Raw genomic sequence first — 13,064 nt, 5'->3', positions numbered from 1 at the left:
CACTTGTTACAGTTTTGCCAGTACCCTGATGCTAATTCCGCAAAACTGCCTTACCGTTTCTGCCACCCAATATCCCGGTATTACTGGGATATTACCGGCAGTGGAAATGCCGGTAAATTCCCATTCCATGGAGTCCCAGAATTACCGGCACTGGTAGTACTAGTGCTGGCCTTTATTTGCCGGTAGGGGCCTGAACCCCCGGCAGGTCAGGCCTGCCAGTAGATTACTGTCCCCACTGCTAAATGTTTGGTTTACCGCTCCTGAAAAATATGCCTGTGTCGGAATTACTGGCATTTTTTCCAGCATTTTTTTACAGACGGGGGAACTTATAATGAACCCCGCATTCTGTAACCCAAGCAAAGGATATTTTAAAAACTTTAGGCTAAAGGTTGGAAGAACTGAGACAAGGCAAACATACCGGCCGAAGAGGCAAGTGTTGTAGGTAAAGCACGGCAAAGTCCTGGCTTACCATGTGCCTAGCCAGTGACGCACGCTGCGTACATGACTGATTATGTGAAAGCTCTTGAGCAGTTCCATAGCAAACCAAACAATACGTTGAGCTGAAGCTTCCATAGGGGAAAGTCATCTGACAATCAGCAACAATTCGTAGGCACTCTAAAATAATCTGCTGCGAAGACTATTTCCGGGGCAAACAGGTGCACTGGACCATAGCAATGACTTAAGGCCAACCCGGTAGATGTTATGTGAAGCTCTCTGGCCAGGCTGGTTCCTCAGGGAGTGGTCGACAGGGAGGAAATAGTGGGGTAGAGGCCAGTGATGGAGTGGTGGGACAGAGAGGGAGCGATGAACATTAGACCAGAGGCTAGAAATGAATCAGTGGGCCAGAGAGAAAACGATGGGCTAGAGATGGAGTGGTGGACAGGGAGGAAGTAGACAGCCAGAGAGGAAGCAGTGTGCCAGAGGCTAGTGAGAGAGTGGTGTGTCTGTGATGGGGGGATGTGCCAGAGATGGAGGGATGTGAAGTAGGCCAGAGATGCAGAGGGGAGCCAGAGATGGGTCGGTGGGCCAGAGATGGAGCAATGGGCCAGGGAGGTGGTGACATGGGAAAAGGGGGAGAGATGAGCAGATTGGAAGAGGGGGTGGCAGGGGGAGCGCAATCACCCGAGGGAAAAGATATGAGCTGCAATAGGAGCAAGCAGTTAGGGGAAGAAGGGGGCAACAGGGCAAGAGATCCTGAGCCAGAATGCAGGACTGGAACCGGAGACCGAAAGGTGTGAGGGAGAATGTCAGGGGCTGGGTGTGCAAGGTCTTCCTGTGCAGTTGGATAGCGCTGGTGCGCGTGCATGTGACTGGCGCAGTGAGATATACGCGAGTACATGTTCTGATTGAGAATTGTTGTGCGTGAGGGATGTTTGTTTTTGTTTTTTGTTTTATTCGTATTTATATAGGGCACAACAGCCCGAGGACATTGTGGCACTTGTTACAGTACAATGCTTAGCTACTTAGTTACATGGTCATTAACAATATATATACAGGTTGCAATATAGTTACATGGTCATTAGCAATATATATACAGGTTGCAATATAGTTATATTACATTTGTGTTATATTACAATATACATGGCAGAAGTGGAGGAGGCAGTCCTCCACTTGCTAGTTGAGGAGAGTGGCCTTGAGGTTGTTGCAGAAGACAGAGATGGAAGTTTCAGCCTTAAGGGTGGCAGGGAGTGAGTTCCAGAGTTTCGGTGCAATATAGGAGAAGTCTAGACCTCCCGCTGTGGCTCTCTTTATGCATGGTATGTGTAACTGGTTGGTGTACTGAGCTCTGGTGGGGCGAGTGGATGTGGTCCTTGATATTGCTTCAGATAGGTATGCTGGAGTGGTTTTGTTGATGCACCTGGAAGTGATGGTGAGGATTTTCAGAGTAATACGGTCTTTGACCTGGAGCCACCGCGCTTCACGTCTGACGTGGGATATATGGTCTCTTCTAGGGATGTTCATGGCGGCTCTGAGGGCGTTGTTTTGTGTGGTTTGCAGTCTGTGAATGTTTTTGGCGGAGGTGCCAGCTAGAAGGGCATTGCAACAATCGAGTTTGGCTCCTATAGTTGCTCTAGCTATGGCCAAGTGGTTGGGGGTGGATAAGTAGGGTTTGATGGCATTGATGAGTTTGGTGCTGAACACTGATGCAGAGGCTATGGCGCTGGCTTGTTTGTTCATCGATAAATTTGCATCAATGTGAACACCTAGAGTCTTGACAGAGGATGATACGGAGATGGTTGAGTTGTCTATGTTGAAGTTGTTGTATTGGGGGCTTAGTTTCGATAATGTGTTTGTCTGGCCCAGGATGAGAATTTCAGTCTTCTCCCCGTTAAGACAGAGGCCATTGATTGCCATCCAAGCTTGGATAGTGGCATAGATGTTGTGAAGGGCCGTGGCGTCTTGGTGATAGAGTCCAGATAGGGGTAAAAGTACATGTGTGTCGTCTGCATAGTTTGTATATGCAACACCCATGGAGTCAAGTAGGTCGAAGAGGGGTTTTGTGAAGAGGTTATAGAGGGTGGGGGCTGTACAAAATCCTTGGGGGACACCGCAGTTTATAGTGGTAGGATCTGCGTTGGCTGTGTCGGAGTAGACCTTCATGGCTCTTCTTTCAAGGTGCAAGACTACAGAACACAAAATGGATATTTGCACGATCACAAGTGATAGAGATCAGTACATGAATTAGTATTGAATAGACGCACATGCCAAGCAAAAAAGGCAGAGCAAAACAAAACTGTTCTTTCAAGCCTGGCACATCTGGGACACTTTTCTTAAAAATGAATAGCACCGAGAGCATACAGAAGGTGCAGAGAGACACCGCCTTGATCTGTTGCAGCCTCGCGCACACAGCCTCTGTCTTGTACACTGGGACTTACGCCGTGCTCCTCTCACACCCTACAGCCAATGAAAATGTTCCACAAAGGTGCTGTAAAATATGTAATTCTGAGTGCAAAATTAGCTTTTTTATGCTGCAAAATATTTCATTTCTTGCCCAATACCCCGCAGGGTCTGTTTAATGACTTTTGAAAGTAGAGCAATGTTTTCCCTATTGCTAATAACATTCAAGGTCACCGCTAAGGCAGACATTACCATTCTGCAAAAATGCATTTAAAGAATGTTTTCTGTGCTGGGGCAATTTCTTCCCACCGAAGCCAAGTGTCTTTAATGAGGTCCCTGAAAGGCACGTAAGCTTCCTTAGACTGTGAGAAGCTAAGGCCGGTTCATGGCACTGTAAGTCATGCATTGAAAACATATTCAGGAACAAAAGGGCCGCCGTGTACACACATGACCTCTCAAGCGCCTAGAAACTGCACACGATCATCCAATGCCACTCGCATGATCCCTCGACATTCACTGTGGCTGTTATCATTAAAAACTGCCGGTTTGACAGCCTGGTCGGGACACACGGTAAAATCCACTTGTTGACTTGTGGGGCTGGAGCAAAGTGCTGTTCTTTCTGTACCATCATGGCCGTTTACTTATGCGAGCATGCATTCATTTATATATTTATTGGAAACGTGCGGATGCAATGTGTGTCCTGCGGAGTGATGCACCCCATCTGCAGAGCCGCCCTGCGTAGAGGAGCCATGGTGCAGGAAGGAGTGACCAGCGTGAGGACCCCCTTGTTCTCCTGCAGCGGAGAAGGCTGCGAGGGAGCTACCGTAAAGTCGCAGATGGCTCTAGGGGGCGTAGGCCCGTTGACCAGACGTCCCGGTTTGGCCGGGACTGTCCCGGTATTTGGTTCTCTGTCCCCCTTTCTCAAGATTATTTCTCATTGGAAACTGCAATGTTCCTGTTTTTTTGTTGTAGGTCTTCGTGGCTGGCAGGCAGAAATGCATAATCTCACACAGAAGAAATGCTGCATTGTACAGCTTGAGAGAGTGTTAGCTTGTGATAAATTAATTAAAATGTGTGTTTCTTTGAACAGTAACACTTAAACCCCCTTCTCCACTAAACACTACTGAAGTGTAGAACCTTGACAGCCACTTTCAAGAGTTAGTCCTACATTTATGTTAGTTGCCCTGCCCCGTTTTTTTACTTTTTAAATCTGCCCACCCTACCTGTACAGCTAAGAGTTTGTCAACCAATCCTATGAATGGGGGCGGGCATTGGGGTGGGAAGACCTAAGTTGACTCTTGTGAGGGCAGGGCCCGCCTTTCCGTCCTAGGGTCATCCCGGTTGTAAGAGTCTGTGAGATGGGCTTCAGCTGCGACATCATTCCGGCAGAAAGGTATAGCGCCAAGAAGTCGTTTTGAGGGAGCAGCCCGTGTTCAGGCAGTAGACCAGGCAATGGCGTTCTCTGATTTCTGGAGCGGATTCTTTGGGACTGGGGGAGGACAGCACGAGAGGGGGGGCAGCCGCATCATTGGTGTTACAAATCGAGTCGAGAAGCAACACAGGGGCCTTCATCCTCAGGGACAGTGCATGGGAGCAGCAACCCACAGAGCACAGCTTGTCTGGGGAGATGGCTGTTTTGGTAGACTTGGGAATGCTTCCCAGGCAAAAGCCAGGGTTTTGTTGATTGGGCAAAGGGAAGGGGGCGCCTAAGGAGGAGTTCAAGAGAAGCCATGCGCTTACAATGATCCAGACTCCCCCTTTGCAAGAGGGTAGGAGTAGTTTCATTTTCCACCCAAACATTTCCAAAGGAAATACTTAGGATTTCATCGGTCACCAAAGAGGACCCATTTTTGCTCCTGTTCGTCCATGGATGTAATACTTTTGTAATGCCCACTTATGTATTCCTTATGTAAGCTACTTGCTCCCCATTCTACTTCTCTCTCTGACTGCCTCTCCACTTAAAACAGTGCGGTGTAATGTAAACATGTATAAAATGTAAATGTAAAATGTTTATGTAACTAAGTCCGCTCACTCTCTGTAACAAGCACCACGATGCCTACGGGTTGATGTGCGCTATAAAAAAATAAAATAAAAAAATAAATAAGCTACGTTATCGTTAGTTACTTTTACATTTTAATTAAAAATCTTTTTTTTAAAGCTCTTTATTAACACCAAGCATACTTTCCTGCAAGTGTTTTACTCATCGATTGAGAAGACCCACATCAGCGTCTCTTATTTGTGTTCGATATGTGCCTTGTTTTATGCTCATTTTGTCCTGCCATTTCAGATGGCGGAAAGTCCGGTTTAAAGTAAGCATTTCCGCAGAGGAACTTCTGCAGTGGAACGCATGCGTTCTCTGCAGTTTTTAAAGCAAGCTGAACTTCCACCCACGAGCACAAGCACTCACCGACTGTGAACCCTCGCTTTTAGGCGCTAGGATTGAGATCCTGTCAAATATTGCACCGCAGTTGTTTTTTTTGGACAGAAAAGCAGAAGACAGATTAGCCCAGACAACCTCCTGCCGGGAACAGCACACGCGCCGCAGGGCCCCGCTGCTGCCAGCAGCTGCAGATAAGAGTGGGCACCACCTGCCAGGCAGCTAGCGGCTCGTGCCCATGAAACGGGATCCGGGCAGAATATTTTTTCATGACACCTTTTTTTGGCGATTAAAGTATATCCTGAAGACAGATTTGAAGGGAAGTTTGTGGAAGTGTGTGATTGTTCGTTCACGCTAATTTACTTGGAACGTTTACACTGGCTGTGTTTTGTTGTGTGTGTTCGCGTGTGTATTTGTGCGTGTGTGTAAATGCTTTATTGGCGGTAACAGAGCTTGCTTCGCTTCGGCCTTTAACTACATTTATATTTCCTGAGCACTGTAATGGGCTGAGTCACAGAAGCGTTTTATACGGGCGCAACCCCATTGGAAAACGCTCTGTGAATCAAGTTCCAGGCTAATCCTACATGAACAGAAAAATATGGTTACGGTATCACTGTAATGTGATATCCATTTCATACAAGAATGGATTACCATATGTATTGTTAAGATCAGTGTGTATAGGCCCACATTACCAAATCACTGTGAATGCAAGCAAACGTCCAAGGCCAAATGAGAATGATGTGTTATTATATAGCACTTACGCGTAAGTGCTTTATATTGAACAAATATGCATACAATATCAGCCAGCCACTCAAGAAACAAAGAGCCATGTGTTGCTGGGCAGAGCCCAGGAGCCTCCATTAAAACAAAAAAAGTGTTTTATTTTGTTCTAATTTTTTTCTTTTTGGGGTAGCAAGGGAGACCACTGGGGTAGCAAGGGAGCCCTCAGGGGGCACAGGTGCGACCCCAGATGACCCCCAAATGACTTCCCTGCTCACAGGGTGCAACCGCACAAGGGCGCACCCCGGGCACTGAAATTAAAGGGCGCCTTGCCTCCAGTTTACGTGACACTGAGCTGGAGGCTCCAGCTCAGTGTTATGCAAAGCTAAGTATCGGTCTTGCCCAGCGTCTATTAAAGAGTCACACTGCACCCTTAAAAACACTTTACAAGAACAGCCGGGGGCTCAGTTATGTTGTTCTGCTGATAATATTAAGACCAAGTATCAGCCGAACAACAGAATTGAGCCCCCTATTGCTTCATATATAAAGGCAGGGTGAGGGGTGGGGGCAACGAAACATCTCACACAGGGCTCTGGCAGACCTGAGGCCGGCGCTGTACCTGAACCTCCTATTTGGGGATTCTATACGACCATACTGAAGGAAGATCGGTCTGCTTGCTCTTCAATAGGGGGCTCAACTGGAAGAGGCGCTCGGTCTCCTTGTTCCTTCAGACCCAGTCATCTCTCTTCATGAACACCCTCTGGAAACTCTCTTTCGCATTCTCTCTCGATCGATGTCATGCTCTCTTTCTCTTTGTTACTCACTTATTGGTCGTTTAAGGAGGTTGGCCCCGGAGTTCGACTCTATATCCGTGGCCATACATCTAACATAAAACCAGGCCAAAAAGGGACGGCCACGGGCTACTTCGACCTCGAACGGGGACATGATAGGACACGTTTACATTAGTCATGCCCTCTGCCTCCTCTTTGATCACGTGCCCCGTGGCCAATCATGGCATGTAGTACACATGTTTGAAATGAAATACCAAACAAAATGTAGTCTAATGAGCGCATACTGCAGTGAGGCAAGCCAGAGTAGGAGCATTTCTGAGCAGGGCTCAAGTGAAGGGTACACGCGGGGGACGGAGTCCAGGCACCTTTTTCAGAGGGTGGACTCAGTCCCACCAAGCTAAAGTGAGAAACTTTGAATGTACTCTTTGAATTTATGCATTGAAGCCGACAAGGGGATTGAACCACAGCCATCATGTTTGTAGGCTGGACACTTCACCACTGCACTATGAACTGATAACAAACAACTAAAGGTGAAATGTCCCATTTCGGTACTGCAAGTTCCAGGGAAAACCTTTCTATTGGTTCTTAGAGTTTAAAGCAGGCACACCTTTTAACGTTTTGAAAAACACTATTAGAAGAAAATATCCTCTCTTGGTTTTGTGTGTGTGTTGATTTTATGAAAGGCAAATGCCATTCGTCCTGTGCAATTTGGGTGGTTATGCAAAGCCAATTTAATTGAATGTGCATATTTCACCTTGATTTGCTAATTTCTAGCGACGTCACATCCCATTGCGCTTGTTGATGAGTACCCCCACTTTGATCCCTGTTTCTGAGGGACAGAAAGGAAAGACCAGCATTGCGATTCAGCAATTCCCTAAAATGAAGCCAGATTGTGGAGGCGCATGCTGGGGGAATGGGCGCGCATTGTGCCGCCCTGCCTAATGCATGCAGATGGATTCTGACACCGGCGCCTCATCAGTGCTGCCTTTGGGAAGAGATGAAAAGTCTGCACCTTGATATTCAGCCCTTGAATGATAGTTGTCACTTCCCGTGATGAGCCTGAACGCTTTTCAACGAGGCCGCTAAATTGAGTTCTGATTAGCCCATTGGCGCTGCGTGGAGCGGCGCGCGGCACATGATGTGCAGCGACCATGCTGCTCTCGACTGCATTTCTCTCCATCCAAGAAGGGAGGTGTTACTTGCCGTGACATGCAATGACACATGACGCATCACGCTCCCTCCTACACTAAAGGAAAGTATCTAGGCATTGCAACACACTATCCGCCTTTTTGGTAGGTTTTGTGAAGTGTATTGCTATAATCCCATGTCTTTTTATGTAACATAGCATGTCCCTGTGCCTGACACGCCCTCCAATGTAAGTAGGCGAAGGGAAATGGATCTCCGGGCTTCCCCTACTATTAAGGTGCCCAGCATTACACTGTGTATTTACGGTATGCCTGGTAAAGTCCAGAGCAGGACGTAGATTATATTCCAATGTGACCTGGCTAGGGGGCGGTGTCTCACGAAGGCCAGCACCCAGTCGGGGAAGTGATAAAGACCCTCAGGGACCTGCTTCCATATTGTTCTGGGTAGGGAGAACCTGTGAGGGGTGGAGGGCTGGGTGGTCTATCTGAAAAAGTACCTCCCTGACAGCAACTCTTTATGCTGAAGATTGAGATATGCGACGACAAGGGATATGGCTGAAGCTGTTTGGTCACCTCCAGCAGCGCGCAGCCATGGCCTACAGCCTACTGATGCAGACCCAACGTCATGAGAGGATGCCATTGGCAAACCTTGCTAAAACAAATTCGATATACAATTCTAATGGCCCGATTCTGAGGTGCATGCAAAAATAGAAAAGTGTTGTGCCATGTAGAAGCAACACTTTTCTTAAAAGCACCGGATAGACTAAGAATGTGGAGGCTGGGCATCAAAGCATCTGCTTTTGCCTGTGCTTCATTTACAGCCTGGCAATGGCCGTAGAGACCGTTATCAACGTTGGGCAGACACTGTGCAGGCATTTTCCTTTGCAGAGCCCTTCTTCTGCATAGTAAACAAGGACGTTAAAAGGTGGCACCTGTGAGGTGCCGTTAATATTTCGACACAAGAGTTTCCTTTAAAAGCTAGGCTTTTCCCTGGATGGTAAAACCAATTTACTGGACTCTCAACAAGACTTTATTAAATATGACAAGCTGCAGACTTTTTAGAAATCCTTGCAGTGACACCGCTGCACACGTTGGGGCCAAGACAAACAATTGTAGGAACATTTGCAGCATGAAAGCGTGGCAGATCCCCTCCGATTCTGCAGAGACTAGAGTCAGAACGTGAGCATCTTCCCTGGGTGCCACGTCATCAATCTATCCAAGGCAGCGGTCGAAGTGTCCGGAAAGAGGTAGCAAGACTATGTGCCCTCCTGGTCTGGCCCTCACAAACCCCATCGCAACGCCCCCTCCCACGCACAAGACAATACCACAAACAAATGTGCCTGCTCTTTAAAGGAACGTGCAGTGCAGTGAAGTGCAGGTTTCAACTTCTTCCTACACTATTTTAAAACGAAACCATTCCGGAACGGTTTCTTTTTAGAATAAAAGCTTAGGAACAGTAAAGCTTAACTTAAAAATGTAGAGGAGCACCGCTCCCAACCACTCCTGCCCACTTAAACCACTGATCCAAGATCCCTTTTCTCATATCTTGCCCTCATGGTTGGAGCCACTCCTTCCCATATCTTCAGACTTGTTTCCAAAAAAACGTTCATTCCGAACTAACCTACAATAGCTTTCTACTGATGCTTAGTACACCCTTAGATGCATTTTCATACACTAGTGGTCGTCTTTTCCTCGTTAGTAGGACCCTACCCAGACTTCTGACGTGCCAAGCCTTTTTCCTCTTTATTTATTTATTTTATTTATTGTTCACTTGTTAGGCGCTTGTACAGGAAGCAAATACTGTCTCTAAGCGCCCACAGGGCAACAGGGAGGGGTCAGGGGATGATAGACAAAGTAATTACAACAACGTTAAATAATTAAATACAACAAAGAAGAAGAGACAATGAGGAGGGGAAGACGAACCTACTATGCCTTGTGAGTGTTCAGAACATGCAAGTGAAGGGGGAAGGGGCCATGGGATAGAGGTGCTGTGGTGCTTATGGAGGGCAGCTGGAGCAGTGCTATGAAGAAAGAAAGGTAAGTGCAACCTCCAGTGGTGAAGGGTGAGCCGAGGCAAGTGCCGAGGATAGACAACAGCTGGGATGATAAGATGTGGGAGGTCGGGGCCCAGAGGATGCATAAGGGCCCTGAACACCAGTCAGGCTACTCTGCGATTAGCAAGGGAGGGAATGAGTGAAGGAAGAGGTAAAGAGGAAGGTCTTGAGGCTTTCCCGGAACTGAAGAAGGTCCTGCTCAAGACGAAGAGGGAGGGAAGGCTGTTCCAAAGAAGGGAGCCTGATGAGGAAAGCGACCGAAATGTCAAAATCGCACGGATGGGCTAATATAGTGGGTATGCTTTTTTCTTCATTTATTTCAAGTAAAATTGACTGCAATGTGTGCCTACGTTTTAATGGGAGATTGTCTGGGCCTTGCCTCCTCTTTGCGTCCAGCTGTGCTGCCACGCATTTCCTGCCGCTAAGGAGGATGCTAGATGCCTGCTGAAGGCGGATGCCAACCCGGGCTCAAGTCAAGGGTACACGCGGGGGAACAGGGTCCACCCACTTTATTCAGAGGTTGAACTCAGTCCACGTCAGCTAAAATGAGAAACATTGAATATCCTTGTTGAGATCAAACCGCAGTTGGCACATTTGTGAGCCAGAGACTTCCCCACTGCAGTATAAAGCGTGATGAAAAATAACAAACCGAAGGTGAAATGTCCCATTTCGGTACTGCAAGTCCCAGGGAAACAGTTGTATTGATTCTTGGAGTTTAAACATGCACACCTTTTAAAGTTTTCAAAAAGACTATTAGGAGAAAATATTTTCTCTTGGTTTTGTGTGTGTGTTGATTTTATGAAAGGCAAATTCCATTTGTCCTGTTTAATTTGGGTGGTTATGCAAAGCCAATTGAATGAAATGTGCACATTTCATTTTGATATGCCAATTCCTGGTGACGTCACATCCCATTGCTTTTGTTGAGTCCCCCCACTTTATTTTTTAGGACTTGTTGCCAACCCAGCCATCTCGGCAGTGCTCTGAGGTGCAGCCTGACCCTTCCTGCATCTAAGCCTCCTGGCTGCATACTGTGCCCCTCCCCCTCTTGATCAGTGGTCAAAGTGTATGAAAAGAAGTAGTGGAACTACGGTCCCTGCTGGCCTGTCCCCGCTCCCCACAAACTACATCTCTCTGCCCCCTCCAAAGCGCAATACAAACCCCTAAACAAATGCACCTGCTGTTTAAAGGAACATTCATTGCAGTGCACTGAAAGTGCAAGTTTCAACTTCTTCCTACACATTTATTTTAAAACAAAACCATTCCGGAACGTTTTCTTTAAAAACATGAAAGTATAGGAACAGTAAAACTTAATTTAAAAAGGTAGAGGAGCACCGCTTCCAAACGCTCCAGCCCACTTCATCCACAGCCCTTGATCCCAAACTATTTCTGCCCACCTGTATCTTCTCACAGGAATGTGTTTTTGTAGCGACCGTGGACCTTAGGTTTTCCGCTGTAGACCATTTGGGATAACGATAGTATATGACACAATGCTTAGCTTCGATTAGGTTATTAAAACATTATGTAAAAGGTTATAACTAAAAAAACAAAATCAAAAACAGTGTGGAACACAAAACCAGACAGTCAGTAAGCGCATTTACGCCCACCTTGAGGGCACGCCCTCTTCACCGTGCTGAAAACAGGCTCACATTAAACACATGGTGCACCTCCCTCTGTGCTTTGTGGGTACATGGATTTTATAGCACTGCACACCACACCCACACTAGAAATCACTGTCCTTTTCTCACCGTTATAAGACAGCCAGCAAAAACGTAAGGGAGGAAACATGAACATTGACCCGACTGCGCATGACTGCGCCGCAATGTTTTTAAACTAGCAAACCTTTGCCCTGAAGATGTTTTGAACCACAACTCCCATCATCCCCAGAAAGCATAGTTAATGGCAAGGCATCATGGGAATTGCATTCTAAAACATCTGGAGAGCCAAGTGATGCAGATCCCTGTCGCTATTGAAAATCAAAGAGCTCTGATAAGCCCCTGTTCAAAAGTATCTGCACCCAGCGCCAGCTCCCAAAGTGCCTTCACACCTTGACTGGGTGACCAGGTTTAAAAAGTAAACAACCGGGACAGGGCAACTAACATACAAGTAAGACTAACCCTTGAAAGTGGCTGTCCAGGCACTACAATTCAGTAGCAGTTTCAGGAGAAGGACAGAAGGGGAATAAACACACATTATAATTAATTTATCACAAACTACCACTATCTTAATTTGCAAAATGCAGCATTTCTTCTGTGTGAGATTGATTGTGCGTTCCTGCCTGCTAACTATGAAGACCTACTACCAAAAAACGGGACCACTGCATTTTCCAAAGGAAAAATAATCTTCAGAAAGGGGGACAGAGCACCCAATTACGGGACAGTCCTGCCAAACCTGGACGTCTGCTCACCCTACACCTCGAGCGAAACCGGAGGTGCTACTTCATAGCACACCAGGAACACCCATTACAGCAGTGACATGATACCCAGCTCAGTAATGTCACGCAAGGAGCTGCTCCTACAGCAGTGATAACCCTGCTGGAGACATCATTGCTACAGCAATCTCTCACCAGGAGCTGTCTGTTACTTCACACAGGGCGGCCCTTGCTCAGTGATGTCACACCAGGGAGCTGTCTTTACATCACCAATATCACACTATCCTTACTGTGGTTATGTCACACCAGGAGGGTTCTTTTGAACAATGATATCACAACAGGAACAGCTCTTACTCCACTAACAAACCATTGGGCCTCATTATAAGGTTGCCGGTCTGGTAACAACGATAACGAGAAGCTTACCGGTACCTTTGTTACTGGACCAGCAAACTACGAGATCTGCTTGTGGGTGCCTTTTTTGCCCGCCAGTTCGGACCTGGTGGGTGGACCGGCATTCCGTGAGCAGACCATGTCGGATGTACCGGCATCATTCTGAATGGTGCGGTACATCTGGCTTTCCCATTCCCATTGAGCCCTATGGGACTCGAATGGGAATGGGGACATTTTTTTCCGGCGCCCGGCAATGGGCAATTACTGGGTCCGCCGGGGCTGTAATGTCACAGTAATTGCGCATTCCCGGGTGCCGGAAAAAAATGACTCCGGCGGCAGCCGTGCCGGCTTTACCGGCACGGCTACTGCCGGAGTCATAAT

Source organism: Ambystoma mexicanum, chromosome 2p, assembly GCF_040938575.1.
Source record: "Ambystoma mexicanum isolate Mex_15411 chromosome 2p, UKY_AmexF1_1, whole genome shotgun sequence".
Taxonomy (NCBI): Eukaryota; Metazoa; Chordata; class Amphibia; order Caudata; family Ambystomatidae; genus Ambystoma; species Ambystoma mexicanum.
The sequence above is the reverse complement of the archived record's forward strand: the minus strand, read 5'-3'. Positions refer to the sequence as shown.